At 37.8% G+C, this 27219-nt stretch overlaps 1 long non-coding RNA gene and 1 pseudogene across 2 annotated transcripts; one reads left to right on the top strand and one right to left on the bottom strand.

Moving 5' to 3' along the window:
• The first annotated feature begins 9131 nt into the window (after positions 1-9131).
• LOC122023894 lies at positions 9132-15199 on the top strand (annotated as a pseudogene).
• Positions 10884-13523, bottom strand: LOC122023895. 2 transcript variants are annotated; one of them, XR_006123250.1, is made up of 3 exons: positions 12885-13523; positions 11711-11786; positions 10884-11486 (listed from the first exon to the last, which is right to left on the bottom strand). It is a non-coding gene; the product is annotated as an uncharacterized LOC122023895 (long non-coding RNA). The 2 variants fall into 2 exon arrangements; XR_006123249.1 differs by having other exon boundaries at positions 11701-11786; positions 12885-13521.
• Positions 15200-27219: the final 12020 nt, after the last annotated feature.

The raw sequence follows: 27219 nt of genomic DNA, 5'->3' as shown, positions 1-27219 counted from the left end.
ATGAATCACTATTTTATTAATTTGAATTGATTCCTTGAGTCTAGTTTGAATTGGACTTAATCCAATAATTAGATCCAATTGAGTCTATCTCAATAAGTCCAATCCAGATTAGACTTAATCCAATGATTCATCATATGAACCCATCTCCAAATCTATTTGTTCTTTGTGTGTGACCCAATAGGTTCTCGTAATGTTGGCAATGTATCCAAATCAACATTTAGATATATAAGCAATGAGTGACATCTAGCAAGACATCCTTGCTATCCAAGTGACGAGAAAGTCGAGATCCGATCTAACCTATCTGTGGCTATTATCTTGTATGACTTGGTCCCTCTATCCTTGATATCTAGATTGATCAATGAGACATAGACCATGTCATCTTCTTATCAACCTTTGTGTTTCTTGATCTCTAAGTAGACACACTCAATCAAATAAGCTCAATATCTCATATTGACTCATTTGAACATGACCATGCTTTCTTGTGTCCTACTAATCAAGGGGTCCACAGATATCACTTCCGTCATATGAAAGGGATAGATCTCATCTACATCACTCACATCCCTCCGCATAATTCATTTCATACCCAGTGATCGACTTTATTGTCCACCTTGTTACAAGTGACGTTTGCCGATACCAAAGCACACAACTCCTTATGTAGGGAACCGTAGTGACTTCAAGTCTAAGGACTATTTATACCAATAGTTACATGAGAATGTTTATGACACTCATATAACGATCCATGAAACATTCTCATGGCAGGTTATTCAGTACATATTCTCTAATATATATCCATGTGTCAACCTAATATCTCATATCCATAACTTGTGAGATTAAGTCATCCATTAACATACATGTTAGTCTCAATATATTAATACTGTCCTTGTATATTAATGCTTGACTAGAAATAGTTAAGAGTAGTGTTCTATGTATATCTACAATATCTCATTATCAATTCAACAAATTGATATGCTATAGATAAGAACCTACTAGCCAAGGACATTATTATACTTATTCATTCGACACTAAATAAATATAATAACCAATTTTGTCTTTTATTAATAATGAAATATGATACAAAAAAATGAGCCCTTTACAATCATCTCATAATTGGTACTAGGACTAATACTAACAATCTCCATATCTTCAAATAAGATGAGGGGTTTCTTACTAGTCCATACCTCATATGGAGTAGTTGAAATTGCCTTCGTCGGGACTCTGTTTAGCAAGTAAACAGCTGTCATGAGTGCATAACCCCAAAAGGTCTTGGGAAGATCTACACGATCCATCATTGATCTAACAATGTCTAACAAGATTCGATTATGCCTTTCCGATACACCATTATGTTGTGGCGTATAAGGCGGAGTCCATTGAGACAATATACTATTATCCCTCAGATAATCTAGAAACTCTTGGATTAAATATTCACCACCTCAATCAGATCAAAATATCTTAAGATTTTTACCAAGTTATTTCTCTACTTCACTTCTAAATTCTCTAAACTTTTCAAAGGCTTCAGACTTGTGTTTCATTAGATACATATACCCATAACGAGAGTGATCATCAATGAAAGTAATGAAGTAGTTATAACCTCCTAATGCATGAGTTGTCATTGATCCACATACATCGGTATGTACGAGCCCAAGTAACTCATCAACTTGTTCACCCTTTCGAGAAAAAGGTAACTTTGTCATCTTACCTTTTAAACATGAATCACATGTATCTAATTCAAATGATTTGAGAACTGCAATCTTTTGTAATTCGAACATGCGTTTCTTGCTTATATGGTCAAGGCGACAATGCCATGAGTAAGAGGTTAATTGATTATCTATTCGGGCACATTTATTGCTCTTTTCAATATTGAGTATGTCACTAGAGATATCTAATGCGTAGATGTCATTGCATAATGTTCTAGTGCCATAAAGAATGCCATTTATGGTTATATAACAACAATTGTTACTAAAAGTTAAATGAAAACCTTTTCTATTTAAGCAAGAAATAAAAACAATGTTCTTTATTAATGCTGGAATAAAATAAAAATTATCTAGCTCCAAGACAAGTCCACTAGGAAGCTTTAATAAGTATATTCTGATGGCGACTGCAACAACCTTTTCTCCATTCTCAACTCGCAGACTTGTTTCTCCCTTAACAAGTTTTCTACTATTCCTTATCCCTTGTATGTCATTACATATATGTGAGCCACACCCAGTATCCAATATCCAAGTATCTGAGGAAATAACATGACAATCAATAACGAAAATACCTGAAGAGCATGGGGCATCAGATGCCTTATTCTTCTTCACATACTCAAGATAGATCTTGCAATTTCTTTGCCAGTGTCCATCTTGCCACAATGATGGCATGAGCCCTTTTGTTCTAGTTCTACTGTCTTGGCCTTTTTAGTCTTCCCTTTAGCCTGATGTTTTGGCTTTCTCTTAGAACTTTTCTTGGAGGAGTCTACTAACATCATAGTTTTCTGTTCACCCTTAACAGAAGGCTCCACAGTCTTGAGCATATTTATCATCTCGGGGATGGTCGATTCCAAATTGTGAATGAATTTTTGGTAAACTATATAGAATTAAGTCGATACTTAAATCATGATCCATTGTAAAATTGAGTGATGTTAAATGCTCTATGTAATCATTCATCTTTAATACATATTGTACTACAGACGAACCCTCTTGTATCTTTGAGCAAAAGAGAAGCTTGGAGAGCTCGAACCTTTCGGATCTAGCTTCCTCATCAAATAGCTCATGAAGATGATAGACAATATCATAAGCATCCAAATTCTCATGCTATTTTTAAAATTTAGGAGTTATAGCGGCTAACATGATGCAACTAGCAAGTACAAAATCATTCTTATGTTTCTGAAGGGCCAACAGTTGGTCTGCAATTGCATTGACATCAAAACTGACGGGAAGAGGCTGATCAAGGACATAAGCTAGCTTCTCAGCTTTGAGAACAATTCTCAAATTTTGAAACCAGTCTAAGAAGTTCGACTCAGTCAGTTTGTTCGAGTCTAAAATCGAATGCAGATTAATAGAAGTCATAATTAAATGATTAACCTAGAAATACAAAAATAAGAATTTATAAGAGACATGATTTTATTTATGTAAACAATTTACATATAAGCCCGCTTATTTATCAAATTTAAATACCATTATTTTGAATTCGGGGGATGGTAGATTTTCTCCAAGTGGGTTGGTATCTTGACTTTGGCCAACAAGCCATTCTTAGCTATAGCGGTAGATAACATATTTACCGATTGCATATCACTTATATGCAACTATCACATTATGCTAGCAACTAATTGATCTTCGCATAAACATTGGGTTGTTAACACATTAACAAGTATACATCAAATGCACATCACCCAACTTCACCTCTATCCACATTGATCATGACTTTGGCACAACAAATCAACGCTTCAAGTTTAAAACCAACCTGTTAATCATGAGATTGCATATCTATGGTTTGATCATGTTTAATTTCAAGTTGAGTTTGACTTTGGTCAACAATAAAAATAAGAACTGAAACTCTGATTTTTACCATATTAACAGAAGGTGTAAGTTTTAATATTGAGTAAGGGATTTAGGTCTCATCTACATCATGTAAAATTCTATCTACATGATATTACAAGCATGACATAAATGATGACATGACACGTCGCACATATGACATAAATGATAACATGAAACATCACACGCATGACATAGCATGAGACATCATACATATGGTAAGATCTAATCACATCACATGCATGACAAAATCTAATCATGTCATAATTAATGCATCGACATGACATACAATATGGTATGTTCATGGCATAAAGTTACATGTGTTATAATTCTATTTTGGAAATAAAAATATGTTCTGATTTTAATAAATCAAGATTTATCTAATTAAATTAGAAAAATAATTTTCAAATTTAATTAACATATCTCATCTATCAATCAAGAATTTTTAATTATTTTAGAAATAAATTTCTAAATTAATTTTCTAACCATTTAAGAAATAAATAATTAATATTTCTTAATTTATTACAGAATAATTTAAATCTGAATTTTTATTATTTTCTAAATCTTTTCAAATTTGATATTTCCTTACAATTTAGGAAACTTTCTTAAAATAGAATATTATAATAAATATAACAATTCCAGAAAATATTAATTCTATAATTTAATTTAGAATATCTCAAATCTATATTTTTCTATGATTTTTAAATCTTTCCAAATTTAGTATTTCCTAACCATTTAAGAAACTTTTCAAAAATAGAATATTTTAATAAATCTAAAATTTTAGAAAAGATTAATTCTATAATTTAATTTAGAATATCTCATATCTGGATTTTTTTTAAAAAAAAAATAGAATCTTTTCATTTGGTATTACCTAACAAATTAGGAAATTTTTCAAAAATAGAATATTTCTTAAATTTTCAAAAAAAATTCATAAATGATAATTTCTAAATTAACAGAATATTTCTAAATTTAATTTTTTGAAATTATATCATCAACTTTCCAAAATGAAATTTCCTAACAATTTAGGAAACTTTCCAAAAATAAAAAATCTTAATAATTTCATAAAAGTATAAAATTAATTACAACACAAATTACGAACCGTAAAATAATTTTACGATCATGTCGAAACACGATCAGGCTCTGATACCACTGTTGGGATATGCCCGATGCGGTGTGTGTTAAAACACGTTTCATAAACATACGCAGCGAAAAATAAAACAATAATAATTCCTAAGTTATTACATCACATGCACCACACACATACAAGGATACAACTTACTAAACATGATTACATAATTAAATTTTTTACGGAAAGTAAAATTACGCTTGGTGTACCTTACGAATGACCTGTAATGAGAAGGGCATCAACCGTAACGGCGTTGTCGAACCTCGCCTCTATTCGTATCCACACCGAGCTCTTCAAGGCAACTCCTTGAGTATAAGTCTCTCCTTCGGAAGTTACTAACCATGAGCGAAGAAGAGGGATCAAGAGGAAGAAACGTGTTGTAGATGGTCTATGTGTCAGGACATGGTCTTGTCCTACGGTTCATATAAAGACAACGCCTCTATTCTTATACCTGCTTAGTTCAGGACATGGTCTATGTGTCTTGTCCCCACTAATATGACTACGTCACACCTAGGACAAGTAATACTTCCTCGTTCTGTAGATTCAAATTACTCATACAAGTGTACAAGAGTCTCGCACTCTTAACATGTGATGCCTTGGCCAAAGATTTTGAGTAATAATCCTAACGAGTGACCATAAGGTATGCGTCTCCTCGCAAGGAGCGGTGAATCTTCTGTGGGCTATCTAAACACCTTCGAGCACTTCAACTTATACCCAATCATCCTGGGTCCACACCTCAATGAGATGCTTGCTTAAGATGTCAAAGTATAAGTCTCCATGACCAAGATGACTTGTATACCTCAAGTCAAAGGAAACTTGCACTCGTGCTGTAGTAAAAACTTCACAGACATATCTATATATATATGTAGAGAATCATATGAAGTCTTACAGCAAGTCACTCCAATGAACTAGTTACCATAACCAACATCTACGTTTAACTCTCAACATCCCAATGTCTCCAGCCAGTGAACAGCTGCTTGGCGTAACCAAGGAGTATAACCCGTGCTAGTCTTACAGAATTGATGATGTCCGAATGCACCAATTCGACGACTAGGGAAATTTTAATATATTCATAATTGCACATGTAGAGATAATCACTAGTTGCGATCTAATCATAAATTCTCTCATACTATGAATTATATTACGAGCATTCAGTAAATAAGTTTAAAACAATCAAATATATAATATGCACTCAAATAATGAATATATACTTATCAAATAAATAGAAAAAATCATAAGGTGATTTCCTTAAGATATTCCTCAAATTCTAACAGCCCTCGTGTCCATGTTCCAAGGTATTTGGGTCATACACCGTGCCTCCTCAGTTCCCCGAGATATTCAGGTTATACACTATGCCTCCTTAGCTCTCCAAGATATTCAGGTCATACACCATGTCTTCCAAACTCTCGTGTTGCTTGACAGAGTTATAAGCAAGCTTGCTCTTGCACTATGTTCTAGACTCTCGTGCTATTAAGCCAAGTTATAAGTGAGTCTGCCCTCATGCCTATCCCAGACTCCGGATCGACCGAGTTATAAGCAATTCTGCTCTCGCACTTGTATTCCAGACTCTCGCGTCATATGACCAAGTTATAAATGAGTCTTCCCTTGAACCTGCGCTCTAAACTCTCGTGTCGTCCGACCAAATATAAGTGAGTCTGCCATCATGCTTGTTCTAGATTCTCGTGCTGACCGAATGTGTTATATGAGAACCTGCCCTTGCGCTTGTTCTATACTCTCATGCCAACCTGCCGAGTTATAAGTGAGCTTGCCCTTACACTTGTCCCAAACTCTTGTGCTACTCGGCTGAGTTATAAGTGAGTCTGCTCTTATGTCTGTCCCAGACTCTAGTGCCGCTCGGCTGAGTTATAAGCGAACATGCCCTCGTGTCTATGTCTCTGACTCTCGCGTCGCTCTGCTGAGTTATAAGTGAGCTTGTTTTTGCGTCTGTTCTCAACTCTTACCACAACTATGAACTATTCGAATGGGCAATGCTCCCAGCATAAAACTTGAACAATAGAAATAGGACCGAGCGCCCAAATCGATGACACTAAAGAATACAAGGGTCTAGTCAATCGAGGTTGCTACCTCCTTTAACTAGATTTGAAGGGGAGACTAGTGATATGGCGAGTAAGGTGGGACCCTGAAGTGGGGTTTGACATCATGAAAGTCGACTGATGTGGTGGTCAAAGTCAAAAAGGGGTTAACTCTCGGATCATACAGTATCATGCCAAAATAAGTCCAGTGTCACCGCTACGTGCTCTTGCCGACCGGACTAAAGAACCAATCAGACACACTAGGTGCATCGCTCAACTGGACCAGACTCTATACTCAAGTATAGCGACCAAGTGCAAAATAAACTCCTGACAGAATTCCAAATTCCCAACATAAACCTAGTCGGCCCAAAGGTCGGTCAGACCTTAGTGGCTCAACTCCCCACTTCTCTAAATGCATGGCTCTCAATTTACATCTGCCTGGCCCCAACACTAATCGGACTTACAGGGCTTAGCTCCCCACTCATGAGCATGCCCCTCAACTTGCATCCGCCCTGTCCAAGTGCCGATCGAACAGTTGAGCCTAGTTCCCACACGAGCATGACTCCTAATTTACAGTCGGTCGTCCCATAGTTAGTTGAACTCTCTCAAGGAGACATCATTATCAAAGAATCATAACAACTTATCAAGGAATATGTCATTATTCTGATATATGCATGCAATGAAATTTTCCTCCATCTATAGAAATATCATACATACTTCACCACCCGACATGTTCTCATACCAGACATTCTTAGCTGTCTCATTAATGCAGAGGTTATAAGAGGCAATACAAAAAGGGAGTCCTATCCGTTGGTGAGACAGCCTGAGATACGCACATAAATGCGTACGCATCCACACACTCGCACATTTTACATTGTTGTTTTACTGACTCATCATCATCATTTTCTTATATTCGTTCAGCTATTATTCTAACTTGAGTATATGAGGGACTATGATAGAAATTCCTTTCATAATTTTCACTCTAACATTTCTGTTGTTTTTATTTATGATGTACGTATGTCTACAGCTCTTAGTTGTAAGATCACTTAGCACCAAATTTTTTCCAACTTAGAATCTGCTCCCAATTAAGATATAAATCATCTCGACGTCACCTCTAACAAGTACGTTATTTAGTTCAATTTCAGATAGGATGTCGCATATCATTCTGTATGAATCTCCTGCCACTTATGAATAATTTGGTTAGGCCAAGCAACTAACAAGACACGACATCATTAAATTACAAATTACATATGCTATTTTTGAGATCGGATCTTCTATATTGCTTTTTATGGTCCATATTGGCCATAAATAACAATTATCTATCCTACCAATATATATATAAAGAAATTATCTTCTAAATCATAAAACGATTCAGAGTATCTCCTCTGCTTCTGGAGAGACACGTGTGCGTAATTTCTATCTTTTGCCCAATGTACTAAAACACTTTAAATATATAGAGTACAATGAACAACAATCAACACATATTTTATTATTATTTTTCCCACTGAAAATGTGATTGAGTTGTTTTAACCAAAATTCTGTAATAATATTTTAATGATAAAAATAATAAGGAATAACAAGGAGATACGACTCTTGTTTTAGAAAACAATATCTCGAACACCTGGGCTCCTACGACTCTACGAGGATCATTCGTACTATCTTTGAGGATCATCCAACCGTACACTGATTTAACAAATTAGGTACGACCGCGTACTTTTTAAAGCGGCTTCCAGAATTTTTATTAATAAATTTAATTATAAATTTAGCCATTAATATTCATTAATATATATAAAATTAATTATATATATATATATATATATAATAAAATTCTTATCAATTTATTAAATAAATAAATAAAATTTTAAAATAAATAAATAAATTTATATTATAAGAAATTTTAAATATAAAAATTTTAAATAATAAATTTTTTTTAATAGTATCTAAATAAATCAAACTTAAATTAAAGTCAAATTAAATTCAAACTCGTAAAAAATAAATTAAGTTAATAATTATTTTAATAACTGGACTTAGTCCGATTATGGTCTTAAATAATTTTGAACACTATAAAATTTCTCTTGACTTGACTTGTTTACCGCTCTAGAGGCGCCATCTGTACTTGGGTGGGATCATCCAATTGTCTGATCTGAATTTGTATCGTAGCAACGAGATCAGGTGCCATTCTATCTGTTGGCAATAGCCATAGCCATCCCCACCGCGTTGGTTTGTTTAATTGTCAATTTCCAGCTTACCTCAATTTTGTTAACAATTATAAATGATAACTCCAATGATCGATCTTGATGTGACGCCTTGTGAAATGCAAATTAATTAAGCTGCGCGATCAATTAAAGCTTCATCGTTTGAAGTATTCATTTTGGTCTTGTTTGCTAGCTAGTAGCAGAGGTTCTTGTGTCATTAATGGCGAAAATGACTCTTTCTTAACTATATATATAGAGTAATAGAGGTGCAGGCCATAGCAGAGGAGGAGCAAGGAGAGAGGAGAGAAGCGTGGCCATGGGTGACACTCTAGGACAGTCGGAGAAGAAGCCTCACGCGGTGATCATCCCGTACCCTGCTCAGGGTCACGTCACGCCGATGATGAAGTTGGCGAAGCTCCTCCGGTTCTATGGCTTCCGCATCACCTTCGTCAACACCCACTTCAACCACACACGCCTGCTCCGCTCCGGCGCCGTCGTCCCTTCGGAGGCTGATGACCCGGGCTTCCGCTTCGAGTCCATCCCCGACGGGCTCCCGCCCTCCGACACCGACGCCACGCAGGACATCCCCTCCCTCTGCGACTCCATCTCTAAACACGCGCTCCTGCCGTTTCTCGACCTCCTGCACCGCCTTAACGACGACGGCGGCAACGCGCCGCCCGTCTCCTGCATCGTCTCTGACGGCGTCATGAGCTTCACCCTGGACGCCGCCAGGGAGCTCCGCATCCCTGAGGTAGTCTTCTGGACTACCAGCGCCTGCGGCTTCATGGGCTACCTCCACTTCCAAGGCCTCATCGACCGCGGCCTCACGCCTCTCAAACGTAATCGAATCTTGTTGTCTCTCTCTCTCTAAATTTCACAAGAATTAACTAGAAGTAAACAATTTTGTGAGTGTGTGTTGATAGACGAAAGCGACATCACGAATGGATTCTTGGATACTCCGATCGATTGGGTGCCGGGAATGAAGAACATGCGGCTGAGGGACTTCCCTTCCTTCATCCGGACCACCGACCGGGACGACATCATGCTCAACTACGACAACCGTGAGGCACAGCGCGCCGCCATGGCCGCAGCGGTAATCATGAATACTTTGACGAGCTGGAAGGACCGGTCCTGGAGGCGATGGCGGCGATCCTCCCCCCGATCTACACTGTCGGCCCGCTCTCCTTGCTTCTCCAGCACCACCAGATTCCTAACGCCCTCGCTTCTCTCCGATCCAACCTTTGGAAGGAGGAGAGCGGGTGCTTGGACTGGCTGGCCGGCCGCGCGCCGGGCTCGGTGGTGTACGTCAACTTCGGGAGCATAACGGTGATGAGCCACGAGCAACTGGTGGAGTTCGCGTGGGGGCTGGCGGACTCAGAGTACGAGTTCCTGTGGGTGGTCCGGTCGGACCTGGTGCCGGGCCACGCGGCGGTGCTGCCGGCGGAGTTCGTGGAGAAGACTCGGGAGCGCGGGATGCTGGCCACACTACAAGAAAACAAGGCTTTAGAGACGAAAAATTCTATCTCTGAAAGTCATTTTTCTGTCTCTAAAGAATATTTGAGACGGAATATTCCGTCTCAAAGTTCCGTTAGTGAAAGCCCCGTAGTTAATTTTGAGACGAAAATTTTCCGTCTCTAATTTCATAAACGAATCGAAAAATTGTTTCTACATCTGATTTTAATTTAATCAATGAAATTAATTTTAAATACAAATTTCGTTTTTAATTTTGTTTTAAATCCGTCGTTAATCCGTTTCAAATTACATAATAAATATAATATTATTCTATTATAAATGCGTTTACAATTTTGTTTTTAAATTCCGTATCTAGTTTTATTTTAAATCTCAAATATAATTTTAATTTATTTATAAATTTGTTTACAATTCTATTTATAAATCCATATGTAAATTTGTATTAAAATTTATCACTAAAATTTTATTATATTTTATTTCTATATTTACTGTATAAGAAAAATTATAAATTTCAAATAAATTATAAATATTAAACAACAATTTCTAATCTAAAAGTATCATACAATTAAAGATAAATGAATATTCACATCATTCAACTAAATTTAGCAAGTATTTGATAAAATTTTAAATTCTACCACAAATACTTTAATCTTCATTTCGTCTATCATGAGCCCCCGGACCAATCCTCATACAAATGATTTGTATATCCCACCTTTTGAATCATCCTACGAACCATCTTCTTTAGATTTTCTTCTCTTTATCTACCTTCCTCGATAAACTTTTCTTCCCTTTGCCTATTTTCTGTGATAATGAGTTCCATTTCTTTTAGCTTTAAATAATTTCTGAAATTGATTTTCCCTCCTCATCCTACAACAAATAAATACATATAATGGATGTCATTTAATTAATACAATATTGAGATAAATTCACACACTTGTATTTCATTTGGTATGTTGTCAAATTCATGCATTGTATCATGTTGCATACATGCATAATCAAAGTAAATATTATGTAACTCAATGATTTCTTCAATTTGTATACCATTAATATATATACTTATCTTGTATTATAAGAGAGTATCATCTCCGTATCCTCTCCCCCTTGATCTTGTTTTGCTGAAACCAATATCTTTCCCTCTACTTATATCCTGCATCACATAAATAAATAAAAAATGCTTACCCCTTGTCATAAATACAAAAAAAAAATACAACTTACAGAAATTTTAATAACCAATAATGCATTCACCCCTTATCATACTTAATGCGACCTATATGGCAGGTTCATCATGTTGCAAAATTTTTTATTTAAAGTAAAAATATATATGCATGGCAGGTTCATCATGCATCCTGTATAATGCATACCTCTGCTTACCTGCAACTTGATCATAGTAACAAAATTAACATTGAAGATGTAGTCTCTTCTTCAGTCACAGTAAAACCTATAACTCCTGATACAGTTAAATCAGAGGTGAGAATTGAGATGAGTTTAAAGGAAAAATGATGTTTGACTCTTCAACATTAGAAACTTATGAACTCATATAGTTTTAGCAAAACTAAAACTAACAACACAGATCAATAAGAACATAAAATTCATAATCAACATCAAAGACTTTAAAATTCCTAACCAACAGAACTCAAATTATTGATACTCATACAATCTGAAAAGTATTTGTCAGAAGTAATTGAAATTGAAATCACTATATAGGAATCTGAAATATACTGAAGCTAATAGGACTGATCAACATTAGAAACTTATAAACTCATATAGTTTCAGCAAACTGAAACTATATAACACAGATCTACAGAATCAACATTGAAGACTTTAGAATTCTTAGCCGGAAAAACTCAAATTGCTGATACTCATACAATATAAAATATATTTGTCAGAAGTAACTGGAACTAAAATCATTATATTGGAATCTGAAACAAACTGAAACAACATCTTAAACTTATAAAGTCATGTAATTTCAGATAACTAAAACTATATATCATAGATCTATAACAACTCAAAATTCAATATTAACATTGTAGAATTTAGAATTCCTAGCCAACATCACAGATTTGTTACTAATTGCGGAGACTAAGAAATGAAATGTGATGGGGTTTTTAGTTGAGTTGCTAAGACTATAAATGAAAGACAATACAAGTAATGAAAACTAATCTAATTAAGTACAATTGCGGAGAATTAGAGACAACATAAAGTAAGCGTCTAACGAAACTAACATACAACGAATCCTAATCTAATCTAACATAATTGCATTCAAATAAAGAACACAAATTTAAATATTCAAACGAAATAACCATTGCAAGAAATTGAACAACTTAAATGCATCAACTAGAGTCCAACTAATGGAAGAAACATTTCATCAAACACCATGTGAGCATTAATCAAGTTAAACCAAAGTGCATGCAATCTTAACATGGGAAGCTAATGTCATTACCATTCAACAATCAAACTAGACAACCCAACACACACAAAAAAAAAAATCAACCAACACATCGAAAGAATGCTGCGGATAGACGACAGTTGTGGATGAAGTTTCAACCTCGAGCGGAATGGATGGTGTGTGACGAGCAGCGGAAATGAATCATGCTACCACCTACGGATTCGGAAGGGTGTATAGTGTAGAAGAGCTTGGAATCCTGAAGCTCACTGATGTAAACTTGTCGGCGGATGAAGGTGAGTTGTCAAAATGTCTCCCAATTGAATAGAGAGCTGTGGATGAGGATGGATGAATGGAAGAGCCTCGGATTCGAGAGTTCCCAAGGTGGCGCTTCCGCTCCCAATCGGGAGAGGAAGAAGGTGGAGATGGTTGGTGCCTCCTCTCCCGATTGGGTGAGGAAGAAGATAGAATGGTGGCCGCCGGTGAGGAAGGATGTGGTGGTGGCGCCGGGGATGAGTATTGGAGAGGACGAGATGGCTCCTCCTTTTTCAATTGGGAGAGGTAGAGGAGATGAAGAAGGGCTGTCGGCGGTAGGAGCTTCTCCCGATCGAGAGAGGGTAAGGTGAGATGGGATGTTGTGAAGGGCGGCTGTGATGAGGGCGGCGACCGCCGACCTTGGTGGACTGTGGTTGGAGGAGGAAGAAGGGAGGTTCGGATGTGGGCTTGAGGTGTGCGATCGGGAGGTAGAGAATGAAATGTCGAGATGAAAAAGAAAGGGATAAAAAATTAGGGCTAATTTTTAACCCTCAGATCATTTGGATTTGAATCACAAAGATCCATCTGGATGAAGAGATCCAAGCACTCTAAATCTAGATGACCGGACCTGAGTGGATAGATCGAATTGCTTCATAACTGTATTAATGAATTTTTTAAATTTAAAAAATTTGAAATAGAATTTTTCCCTTTCATTTTTATAAATAGATTTTTTTTGGCAAATATAATTTGTTTAGATTGCATTTTTAATATGCATTTTTTTTATAAAATTTTATTTGTAAATTTGTTTCTAATTTATTTTAAATTTAGTCTCAATTGGTTTTAATATTATATTTTATTAAAGTTAAATGGATTAGTAATTTCATAGCAAATGTTTGCTTAATTTATATAAATATGAAATAGATTTCTTTTCTATTTAAAATTATTATTATTATTTATATAAATTTGAAAAGAATTATTTTCTTAATTTTATTAAATTTTAAACAAATTTTGTGACCAAAATTATACGATTTCAAATTCTATTTGTAATATGTATTTATGTTTGTTTATAGAAATTTAGTTACAACTTCATTTCAAATCGTTTTTAATTTATCTAAACCTGAAACATATTTTAAATATGTTTAAAAATTTTTATCAATATTTATATAAAATTGAAACTGGTTAATTTTTTGTCTCAATTTTTAATTAAATTTGTCAAAAATTATATAATTCCAAATTCTTTTTATAATCTGTATTTATTTTTGTTTATAAACATTTATTTATAATTTCGTTTCAAATTCGGTTTCAATTTTTTTCCAAATATTATATTTTATTAAAGTGAAACAAATTAGTAATTTTATAGCAATTTCATCTCTAATTTATCTAAATCTGAAATACATTTTAATTTCATTTATTAAAAAATTATCAATATTTATATAAATTTGAAATGGATTATTTTCTGTTTCAATTTTTCATTAAATTTTAAACGAATTTTGTAACAGAAATTATACCATTTCAAATTTTGTTTGTAATCTGTATTTATTTTTGTTTATAAAAATTTATTTGTAGTTTCATCTCAAATTTATTTCAAATTCCGTCTCAATTGTTTTTTACAAATATGATATTATATTAAAGTGAAACAGATTAATAATTCTGTAGCAAATCTGTCTCTAATTTAACAAAATCTGAAACAAATTTTAATTCTGTTTTAAAAATCTGTTTATGAAGCCCTGTTTTTTTGTAGTGCCAGCTGGTGCCCGCAGGAGGAGGTGCTGGGCCACTCCGCCGTGGGAGGGTTTCTGACGCACAGCGGCTGGAACTCGACGCTGGAGAGCATCGTCGGCGGGGTGCCGATGCTGTCGTGGCCCTTCTTCGCGGAGCAACAGACCAACTGCAGGTACGCGTGCACGGAGTGGGGAAACGGTATGGAGATCGACAACAACGTGAAGAGGGAGGAAGTGGAGGGGTTGATAAGGGAGCTGATGGGGAACGGGGATAAGGGGAGGGAGATGAGGAGGAGGGCGGTGGGGTGGAAGGAGGCGGCGGAAAGGGCAACGCAGCCCGGGGGCTCGTCGTTCCTCAACCTGGATAGATTGGTCGACCTGCTGCGCAATTTCTGAATGAACTCAAGCTTTGTCGTTTCCTTCAACAGAAAATAAAGGCTTTATTTTATAAAAGGGAAAGTGACTAGAAACCGAAATATTTAGGCAACTGTTCGGGCATTCTCACGTGTAATGTTATTTGACGACGGTCTCGCAATATAACTAGGTTCATATCTCATTTGGAATCTATTGTAAATTTTATGATGCTGAACTTTCCGTCATGATCGGCAGTGGCGGATCTAGGGGGAGTGAGGGTGTACTTGAGTACCCTTGTTCCTGAAAAATTTCATCAATATGTTTAAGTCTAAGGGACAGTAAGAAGGAAAACAAGTTTCAGTTCTCTTTTTTTAACATTTTCTTCTTTTTTTGTCTAGATCCGTCATTAATGATTGGGCACCATGGGATGGTAAACCGATGGACGTGTTTCCCAAATAATAAGAGTTTAATTTTCATATAATATAAAGATAACAGGATTTACGTTTGATGTGATCGGCAAGTTAAGAAAAAGTAGCATGTTTAATACTCGAATACGAAGTTACTCGGAATAAGAATCGAAGCCACAGGGTGCTCAGCAATAGGAGTTGGGGTGAGAAGATATTCGGGAATCAGAGTCAGTATCATAAGGTGCTCGGGAATAAGAGTCAATAGTCATAGGGTGTTCAAGAATCGGGCCAGGGTGGGTCCGGAGCCAAAATGACAATAGATTTTAAAAATAGATCCTTATTTTAACGGAATATTCGGGAAATAAGTAATTTTAAAAGTAAATTCGTTATCTTAACGGATTGCTCGAGAAATGAGCTCAGGATTAATCGATTCTCACTAAAAGCCGTAGGAATTCGGAGAAGAGAGAGCAAAGTTCCAAAAAAGAAGCTACGTGCAATAATACATATAATGACAGTGTTAATACTCATTAATAAAATATAAAGTGTTATCGAGAGAGGAAATCATGAGGTTATGGCTCAATAAAAAAAATAAGAGCAATGATATATTTAAGGAAAAAATCTCAAGAAAAAGTTAAGGATAGATATATAAATTCATGGTCCATCATTTCATTTTTATGCACCCCATGAATTTATATGTATATCCTTGAGCTTTTCATTAAGATTTTTCCTTGAACATATCATTTTTCAAAAATAATGATAGATGACGTCTGTTGTAGCAATGGTAAGAGAAAAATAGAATATTTCATCGGTCTTATATGGCCGGTTCCATAATTCTATGTAAAGAGATAAATTAAAAAGTTATAATTGACTAGTGCAGAGAAGACTTTTTTTCCCTCAAGTATCTCGAAATTTAAGTTTTATCTTATAATAACAATTTTATCCGGTACTAACCAACTCAATCTTATACTAAAGACATTGTTGTAACAAGAGAGTATTAAAAGGTGTCATTATAACAAGAAAGCTATACAAGAATACTGATTATTCAAAGAAAAGGCATGTTCACTCTCGTACATTCATCTCTTTGAATTCACTATTTTTTGCTCTACAAAATCTTATTTAAGCATCGCTTGGGTAGGAAATTGTTTGACTTGATATGGAGAACACAAGGAGCGCCCAACCATCAATGCCCAAGAAGCGCTCGGCTGTGTGCATCTAAATTTCTTCATTTGAGAAGCAAACCAAACAGATCCATCAAGACCCCATGCCATTACTGAGGAGTAATGGCAATGGCATCTCGTGCAGCAATGTAACTTCTATAACGGGTGTCAAGAAGAACAAATGAGAACATGTCATCCAACATATGAACAAAATCTTCTCCATATTCTTCATAAAGATGAGCAATAACTTCACAATCACTATCGCTCTGGAATTGATGAGATTCAAGATTCTCTCTTAATTCCTCATGGTTGTAAATTTCTCCATTGACCACAACAGCAATTGACTTGTCTTCCTTGTAGAGTGGTTGATCTTCAGATGGATCCACAATGGCTAAACGTTGGTGTGCAAGGTAGTAATTCTTAAAACAATGCAAACCACTGCAATTAGGGCCTCTATGCCTTAACCTCCGAGAGACTTCAATGATGCGGGCTCTCTTGCCAAAGTGAGGTATCAGTGCATCCGAGAACCCCAAGAATTCCACACATGGCGAAGACTTTGATGCTTACTCCAGTGCTGCGATCTACGTTGAAAGTAGAAGGAAAATAAGAGAACAAACGAATAAACGAATGATGAGGGAATTTTCAACATCAACAACTTTTTCTATTTTATTATTGTCATGAATTGGGTCATAGACTATTTCAATTTTGTTTCCTACATCTTCCTTATAATAAAAAATTCTTTCCACCTCATCAAACCAATCAAAGAATTCCTCAATCTACAATATACCAGAAAACTTGGAAAGTTCAACTAGAAATTTCATAAATGCATACATTCATTTTGATCAGGATTCTCGCGATTGTGATAGAGTTTTTCAAAAGTGAAATCTGAATTAAGATAAGCGAATTTACGACCTTTAAAATATTACGTCACTAGACGCTGAGATAACTTTGTGACGTGTTTATGTAAATCTTCAAATATCTTGTCTTGGATGCTACAATTACGGTACGAGACTTCCTTAGCTGGAACCTACCTGTCATGACCAAAATCATGACGATTATCCATGGAATCTAGAGCTCTGTGTTGTTCCTAATAGCATGAAACAAACAGAAAATAAAACATGAAACATCTCATAGTGATCTCCCGAGAAGAAATCGAGGAAGTCGCTGGATGTCGCTGCTGTCAGAAGCACGATCATGGATGAACCGGAAAGCTCTTCGAGTTTCACGAGCCAAATCCCTTTCCTTTCAGATGTTCTCCTTTGCCCACCGTCGCTTCCGCTGTGTGCACTCTGATCACTGTGATTTTCTTCTCACTTCGATTGTTCTTGGACACCAGTATAAATAGATGTTAGTTAGAGCCCTAGAGCCAATCATTTGATGATTGTATGGACTCATGTATATCATATTCTTGTATATTAATAAAGGCATTTGTTTGGTTATTATACTTATTTATATTAGTGCCAAATAGACTAAGTATAATAGCGTCCTTGAGTAGAAGGTTCATACCTATATCAATCGATTAGTTGAATCGATAGTGAGATGATATAGGGAACACTACTCTAAATCATTCCTAGTCGAGTATTAGCATTCAGGGACAATGTTAATACAATAAGACTAGCATGTAGGTCAGCTCGATGACTTGATCTCACAAGTCATGGATATAGAGATATCAAGCTGACACATGGGTATGCATTAGAGAATGTATACTGAATGACCCGCCATGAGAAAGTATCATGGATCGTTATATGAGTGTCATATACTTTCTCATGTGGCTATTAGTATGACTATTAGTCCTTAGACCTGAAGTCACCATGGATCCCTACATAAGGAGTTATGTACTTTAGTTTCGTCAAACGTCACTCGTAACTGGGTGGACTATAAAGGCGATTATTGGGTATATAACGAATTATGTAGAGGGATGTGAGTGATATAGATGGAATCTATCCCTCCCATATGACGGGAGTGACATCGGTATTCTTGATAGAGTGAGACCACTAAGTGCATGGCCATGCCCAAATGAGTCAACATTAGATGTTGAGCTCATTTGATCGAGTGAGTCTACTTGGAGTTCAAGATTTAGATTGATTAGAGGATGACACGGTCTATGCCTTATATTGATCAATCTAGATGTCTAGGATAAAAGGACACTTGTCATTATTTTGTGAGTAGTCACAATTGGTAGTCACAAGGTGATGTCGGATCTCGACATTCTTGTAACTTGGGTAGTAATGATGTGTTGCTAGATACCGCTCATTACTTATGCTCCTAAATGGGTTTAGGGCATTGCCAACGTTACAAGAACCTATAGGGTCACACACTTAGGACAATTAGATGGAGATTAGGTTCATATGATGAACCAAGAGGATTAGATTCATTTGATGAATCAAATTGGATTAAGAGTAATCCTAATTGGGCTAACTTGAGTTCGACTCAAGTTGATTCATGTATTTAATGAGTCTAATTTAGATTATGATTTATTAAATCAATTTAATTTAATGAATTAGATTCATTATATTAAGTTGGCTCGAATCAAATGGTTGGATTAGATCAACCATGATAGAGATTGGGTCAAGTTTGATTTGACTAGAGATGGAAGACTAAAGGTCAATTTTGACTTGACCTTTTGCCACCTCATTGGTGAGTTGGCATTAGGTGGACCAATGATGATATTCCACATCATCATGGATGCCACCTCATGGAAGTTACAAAGCCATTTTTCTTATTAACTTCACATTAATTGCATTTAATGGGGAGTTATTCTTGAGGAGAAGTGGCCGGCCACTTTTGAATGGGATTTTGATTTTCATTCAATTCATTCAAGTGTGGTGCATCTTCTTCCTTCTTCCTCTCAAGCTCTCCCTCTCCCTCTCCTCCTTGCTTGGCCGAATCTCACCAAGGTGCTAGCACACCTTTGTGTGAGGTTTTTCTCCACCTACGTGTCCGTGTGGATACTTCTAGAGGACCGGCGCTTGACGGTCTAGAGATCCGGCAACCCCTTGGACGAGCGGGATAAGCGAAAGGCACGCTTCGAAGGTATAACCCTTATCTAGTGTAGATCTAAAGGTTTTACAAACTCGTACAAGAAAAGGTTTTTCGAATAGTTTTTGTTTACGAATCTTTGCACGGATCTACGGCTTTGGGTGACTCGGGGTTTCCGCGACGCGAAAAAGCGGTTTTCGCGGCCCGATGAACCCAACAGTGGTATCAGAGCCACGTGCAAAGACTTGTACGAGTTCGTTTGTATTTTTATGAAAAATAAACCTTCTGTAATTTTCTGTAAAAATTGAGTTTTTAGAGTTTTTATGAGTAATTTTTCCGTAGAAGCGAAGCACAAGTGTCTCGGCACTTGTAGGCTTCGGCTACCGGAAAGTTTTCCTTTAAACGGCTTCGTTTTGCCCTAAATCCATTTGGGACAGCGGGGTCGGGTGCCATTAGATCGCTTAGGAGCAACTCGCGATGGTTAGATCGCGGGTAGGGGTACTGCCCCTAACCCCGCAAGGGGATTTGCTCCGAGATTGCACCCGAAATCGCTAAAAACGAACCCACCGGGAAGATTTTTCCGAAACGGCAATGTCTCGGCCCAAATCGTTTTGGGACAGCGGGTTTAGGCGCTGTTGGATCGCAAAGGAACCCTCGCGATGGTTAGATCGCGGGTAGGGGCGCTGCTCCTGGGCCCCGCAAGGGGATCCGTTCCGCGATTGCGCCCGAAACCGCTAAACGGGACCGCCGGGAAATTTTACTCGTAAAAATTTTAAAATTATAGAAAATTATGAAAATATATAATTTTGAATTATATATAAATTTTGTGATAGTCATGGCCCAAAACCCAATATGATTGGTTGTGTTGTAATTCATAATACGGCCTGCGTGCCGTTATGTGCTTGCGAGTGTTGTATTATATTCGCGACCTGCGCGTCGTGCCTTCTCTTATTTTCTTGTTGTAAATTAGATTTAGACTCGAATGTAACTCGAGTTTCAAATTATAATGTACAAATTGGAGCGGTGGAGGGTCCACACGAGACGGAGTTCCGAGGCGGGCACGAGCAACACAAGGTGGTCAAAGGGAGGAGCTTGAAGAAGCTGTTGACCCTAGGTTGACCAATCGATCTTCTCATTGGCTTGAGAATATTGTAGTAGGGCCATGACTAAATCACAAATAGATTAATTAATTGCTTGTGTATGTGATGCATATTTAATAAGTAGTTAATTAATTAGTGCCTTACGATTAGATTAGATCTAAGTCGTGCACATGATGCACCCTTGCGATTAGATTAGATCTAAGTCGTGCACAAGATGCATCCCTTTTTCGATTAGATTAGATCTCAATCGACTCAACTTTAATGCCTAACCGTGCCGTGATACCTATCACTACCTCGATCACATGTATTGTTGAATCTGCCAAAGCAGAGCAATACATATTATCTTGGTAGGGTACGGAGGGACAATCTTGGTCCCGTCTATCAACACATGGGTGAATACAAACTCAATTAGATTGAGTATTCATAGTTACTCGGTTGGATCGAGTCAACTATAGGCATTCTTCCAATAGTTGGAAAGATAGGTCAATATCACATCTATATTAACTCTCGGGCGTATTAGCCAAAGCTAACTCGAGTTTTAATATAAATGCGGATATTGATTCTATAAACAAGAGTTGCATAGAGATGTAATTGGTAATCGTTACCTACCGATCATACTAAGCCTTGGGCGTATTAGCCAAAGCTAACTCAAGGGTTAGTATGATGTGGATCTTGTCCCACAAGAATTATAGAATTCAGTGGGAGCATCATTTAATTAAAAGGCCTAATTAAATGATTTTTAAAAGAATATGATATTTATTTCTGCAAAATTTTCTGTTGTAGATAACCATAACGTCAAACATGAATTCCTTCTCCCTGCGATCTGTCCTTGAGAAGGACAAGCTCAACGGAGCGAATTTCCTGGATTGGTACAGGAATTTGAGAATAGTTCTCACCCAGGAACGTAAGCTGTACGTTCTGGAGCAGCCCATTCCGGAGGCTCCTCCTGCCAATGCCTCGCAAGCCGACAAAGATGCTTACAAGAAGCATTAAGACGACGCATTAGATGTGTCCTGTCTAATGCTCGCGACCATGAACTCAGAGCTTCAGAAGCAACATGAGTTGATGGGCGCTTTTGATATGGTTGAGCATCTTCGCCAACTATATCAGGGACAAGTGAGGCATGAGATATTTGAGATCTCGAAGGCACTGTTTCAGTGCAAGATGTCAGACGGGGCTCCTGTAGGTCCTTATGTACTCAAGATGATTGGGTACATAGAAAACCTACAAAGACTGGGGTTCCCACTTGGCCAAGAGCTGGCCACTGACTTGATCTTGCAGTCCTTGCCGGATAGCTATAGTCAATTCGTTCTCAACTATAACATGAACGAGATTGACAAGCCACTGCCCGAGCTACTTAGTATGTTACGAACTGCTGAGATTAACCTTAAGAAGGTTAAGCCCATTCTGATGGTCCAGAAGCACAAGGGCAAGGGCAAGCCCAAAGGAAAGGGAAAGTCCCAAACCAAGGGCAAAGGCAAGGCACAGCCTAAAGGAGGGTCGCCAAGGATGCTACCCGCTTCCACTGAGCAGGGCACTGGAAGAGGAACCGCAAGGTATACTTAGAGGATCTTAAAAAGAAGCGAAGTGAGACTTCCACTTGGTATATATGTTATAGAAGTCAATCTATCTATTTCTACATCATGGGTATTAGATAATCTGGATGTGCTTCTCACATTTGTCTTGATGTGTAGAGAAATAGCGAGCATTGGCAAAGGCGAGGTGGACCTACAAGTAGGCAATGGAGCACGGGTTCTTGCTATTGCTGTAGTTATCTATCTCTGCCCTCTGGGCTTGTACTAGATTTAGATGATTGTTGTTATGTGCTCTTACTAAGAACATAGTTTCAGTTTCTTGTTTAGACAAGAAAGGATACTCTTTTATAATAAAAGACAAATGTTGTTCTGTTTATTTGAAAGATATGTTCTATTGTAGTGCACCACTAATAAATAGACTCTATATTCTAGACCTTGAGAGCCCTATCTATAACATTAGTACCAAGAGGTTCAAGTCAAATGACATGAACCAAACATACCTCTGGCACTGTCGCTTAGGTCATATAAATGACAAGCGCTTATCCCAGCTCCATAAGGATGATTTGCTGGACTCATTTGATTTAGAATCATATGAGATATGCAAGTCATGCCTACGAGGCAAGATGACCAAGACCCCCTTTAGTGGGCATAGCGAGAGAGCAACTGATTTGTTAGGACTCATACATAGTGATGTATGTGGCCCTTTCAATGTTGCTGCTAGAGGCGGTTATAGATACTTCATCACATTTACTGATGATTTTAGTAGATACGGTTATGTGTACTTGATGACACATAAGTCTGAATCCTTTGAAAAGTTCAAAGAATTCAAGAATGAAGTACAGAACCAGCTTGGCAAGAGTATTAAGGTACTTCGATCAGATCGAGGTGGTGAATACTTAAGCCATGAGTTTCTTGACTACTTAGCTGAGTGTGGGATTTTATCTCAACTCACTCCTCCTGGAACACCACAGTGGAATGGTGTATCCGAAAGGAGGAATCGTACCTTATTAGATATGATATGATCTATGATGAGTCACACAGATCTTCCGACATATCTATGGGGATATGCTCTAGACACGGCAGCTTTCATACTCAACCGAGTTCCATCAAAGGCCGTGATAAAGACACCATATAGGATATGGACTGGGAGAGATGCCCAGGTGTCTTTCATGAGGATTTAGGGTTGTGAGGCTTACGTTCGACGTCAAGTCTCAGATAAGTTAGGACCCAAATCCGACAAGTGCTATTTCATTGGATATCCCAAGGAAACTAAGGGATATTACTTCTACATTCCCAGTCAGCACAAGGTAGTGTGGCAAAGACTGTGGTCTTTCAAGAAAGAGATTTTGTTTCTAGAAAGACTAGTGGGAGCACGTTCGATCTTGAAGAAGTTCAAGATGCGAACAATAGCACTGATGCCTCGATGGAAATTGAACTGGAACCACAAAGTGTTGTGGATGATGTTGTTCCACAAGGAGTTGAGGAACAACAACCAGTTCAAGTAGACATACCTCTTCGCAGGTCTGATAGGGTGCGTCGTCAGCCTGAGAGATACTCATTTCTCTTGTCTGACCATGATGACATTGTGCTCATAGAGGATGAGCCTACCACCTATCAGGAAGCTGTGATGAGACCAGATTCCGAGAAATGGCTAGAAGCCATGAGATCCGAGATGGAATCCATGAACACCAACCAAGTATGGACTTTGGTTGATCCACCTGAAGGGGTAAAACCCATTGGGTGCAAGTGGGTCTTTAAGAGAAAGACTGACATGGATGGACTTATCTATAAGGGTCGCTTGGTAGCTAAAGGTTTCAAGCAGATTCATGGTATTGACTATGATGAAACCTTTTCTCCAGTAGCGATGTTTAAGTCCATTCGGATCATGCTTGCTATTGCAACCTACCATGACTATGAGATATGGCAGATGGATGTCAAAACCGCGTTTCTGAATGGAAACCTGCTCGAGGATGTGTACATGACACAACCTGAGGGTTTTGTAGATCCACAGCATACTAGCAGAGTATGCAAGCTGCATAGGTCCATTTATGGACTAAAGCAAGCTTCTCGGAGCTGGAATCTTCGATTCGATGATGCAATCAAACAGTTTGGTTTCATCAAGAACGAAGATGAGCCTTGTGTCTACAAGAAGGTTGTAGGGGACATAGTTGTCTTCCTCATATTGTATGTGGATGACATACTACTCATTGGGAAGGACATCCCTATGCTTCAGTCTGTCAAGACATGGCTAAGGAGTTGCTTCTCAATGAAGGACTTAGGTGAGGCATCTCGCATTCTTGGGATACAGATCTATAGAGATAGATCTAAGAGATTGCTTGGCCTAAGTCAGAGTACATATATTGACAAGGTACTCCTTCGGTTTGCCATGCAGAACTCCAAGAAGGGATTTCTGCCGATGTCACATGGCGTGAGTCTTTCGAAGACTCAAGGTCCCTCTTCTAGAGAGGAGAGAGACCGCATGGATCAGATCCCTTATGCCTCAGCCATAGGATCGATCATGTACGCCATGCTATGTACTCGACCTGATGTCTTGTATGCTTTGAGCATGACGAGCAGATACCAGTCAGATCCAGGTGAAAGTCACTGGATAGTGGTCAAGAATATTCTTAAGTACTTACGAAGGAATAAAGAATATTTCTTGATATATGGAGGTAATGATGAGCTAACCGTAAAGGGTTACGGTGATGCCAGCTTCCAGACCGATCGGGATGATTACCGATCGCAATCGGGGTTCGTATTTTGCATTAATGGTGGTGTTGTCGGTGGAAGAGTTCGATATAGCTGATTCTACTACAGAAGTCGAGTATATTGCTGCATCGGAGGCGCAAAGGAGGCGATTTGGATCCGCAAGTTCATCATCGAACTTGGGGTGGTTCCTAGCATCGACCCGTTGAGCTCTATTGTGACAACAATGGAGCTATAGCACAGGCGAAGGAACCTCGCTCACACCAGCGGACCAAGCACATACTACGACGCTTCCATCTCATTCGAGAGATTATCGATAGAGGAGATGTGAAGATTTGCAGAGTACCTACAGAGGCTAATATCGCAGATCTCTTGACCAAGGCTTTGGCACAGAGGAAGCATGATGGTCACACTAGGTCTTTAGGCCTTAGAGCCTATACTGATTGGCACTAGTGCTAGTGGGAGATTGTTAGTTAGAGCCCTAGAGACAATCATTTGATGATTGTATGGACTCATGTATATCATATTCTTGTATATTAATAAAGGCATTTGTTTGGTTATTATACTTATTTATATTAGTGCCAAATAGACTAAGTATAATAGCGTCCTTGAGTAGAAGGTTCATACCTATATCAATCGATTAGTTGAATCGATAGTGAGATGATATAGGGAACACTACTCTAAATCATTCCTAGTCGAGTATTAGCATTCAGGGACAATGTTAATACAATAAGACTAGCATGTAGGTCAGCTCGATGACTTGATCTCACAAGTCATGGATATAGAGATATCAAGCTGACACATGGGTATGCATTAGAGAATGTATACTGAATGACCCGCCATGAGAAAGTATCATGAATCGTTATATGAGTGTCATATACTTTCTCATGTGGCTATTAGTATGACTATTAGTCCTTAGACCTGAAGTCACCATGGATCCCTACATAAGGAGTTATGTACTTTAGTTTCGTCAAACGTCACTCGTAACTGGGTGGACTATAAAGGCGATTCTGGTATAACGAATTATGTAGAGGATGTGAGTGATGTAGATGGAATCTATCCTCCCATATGACGGGAGCGACATCGGTATTCTTGATAGAGTGAGACCACTAAGTGCATGGCCATGCCCAAATGAGTCAACATTAGATGTTGAGCTCATTTGATCGAGTGAGTCTACTTGGAGTTCAAGATTTAGATTGATTAGAGGATGACACGGTCTATGCCTTATATTGATCAATCTAGATGTCTAGGATAGAAGGACACTTGTCATTATTTTGTGAGTAGTCACAATTGGTAGTCACAAGGTGATGTCGGATCTCGACATTCTTGTAACTTGGGTAGTAATGATGTGTTGCTAGATACCGCTCATTACTTATGCTCCTAAATGGGTTTAGGGCATTGCCAACGTTACAAGAACCTATAGGGTCACACACTTAGGACAATTAGATGGAGATTAGGTTCATATGATGAACCAAGAGGATTAGATTCATTTGATGAATCAAATTGGATTAAGAGTAATCCTAATTGGGCTAACTTGAGTTCGACTCAAGTTGATTCATGTATTTAATGAGTCTAATTTAGATTATGACTTATTAAATCAATTTAATTTAATGAATTAGATTCATTATATTAAGTTGGCTCGAATCAAATGGTTGGATTAGATCAACCATGATAGAGATTGGGTCAAGTTTGACTTGACTAGAGATGGAAGACTAAAGGTCAATTTTGACTTGACCTTTTGCCACCTCATTGGTGAGTTGGCATTAGGTGGACCAATGATGATATTCCACATCATCATGGATGCCACCTCATGGAAGTTACAAAGCCATTTTTCTTATTAACTTCACATTAATTGCATTTAATGGGGAGTTATTCTTGAGGAGAAGTGGCCGGCCACTTTTGAATGGGATTTTGATTTTCATTCAATTCATTCAAGTGTGGTGCATCTTCTTCCTTCTTCCTCTCAAGCTCTCCCTCTCCCTCTCCTCCTTGCTTGGCCGAATCTCACCAAGGTGCTAGCACACCTTTGTGTGAGGTTTTTCTCCACCTACGTGTCCGTGTGGATACTTCTAGAGGACCGGCGCTTGACGGTCTAGAGATCCGGCAACCCCTTGGACGAGCGGGATAAGCGAAAGGCACGCTTCGAAGGTATAACCCTTATCTAGTGTAGATCTAAAGGTTTTACAAACTCGTACAAGAAAAGGTTTTTCGAATAGTTTTTGTTTACGAATCTTTGCACGGATCTACGGCTTTGGGTGACTCGGGGTTTCTGCGACGCGAAAA

Source organism: Zingiber officinale, chromosome 9B, assembly GCF_018446385.1.
Source record: "Zingiber officinale cultivar Zhangliang chromosome 9B, Zo_v1.1, whole genome shotgun sequence".
NCBI classification, from domain to species: Eukaryota; Viridiplantae; Streptophyta; class Magnoliopsida; order Zingiberales; family Zingiberaceae; genus Zingiber; species Zingiber officinale.
This window is presented reverse-complemented; position numbering and strand designations above follow the sequence as displayed.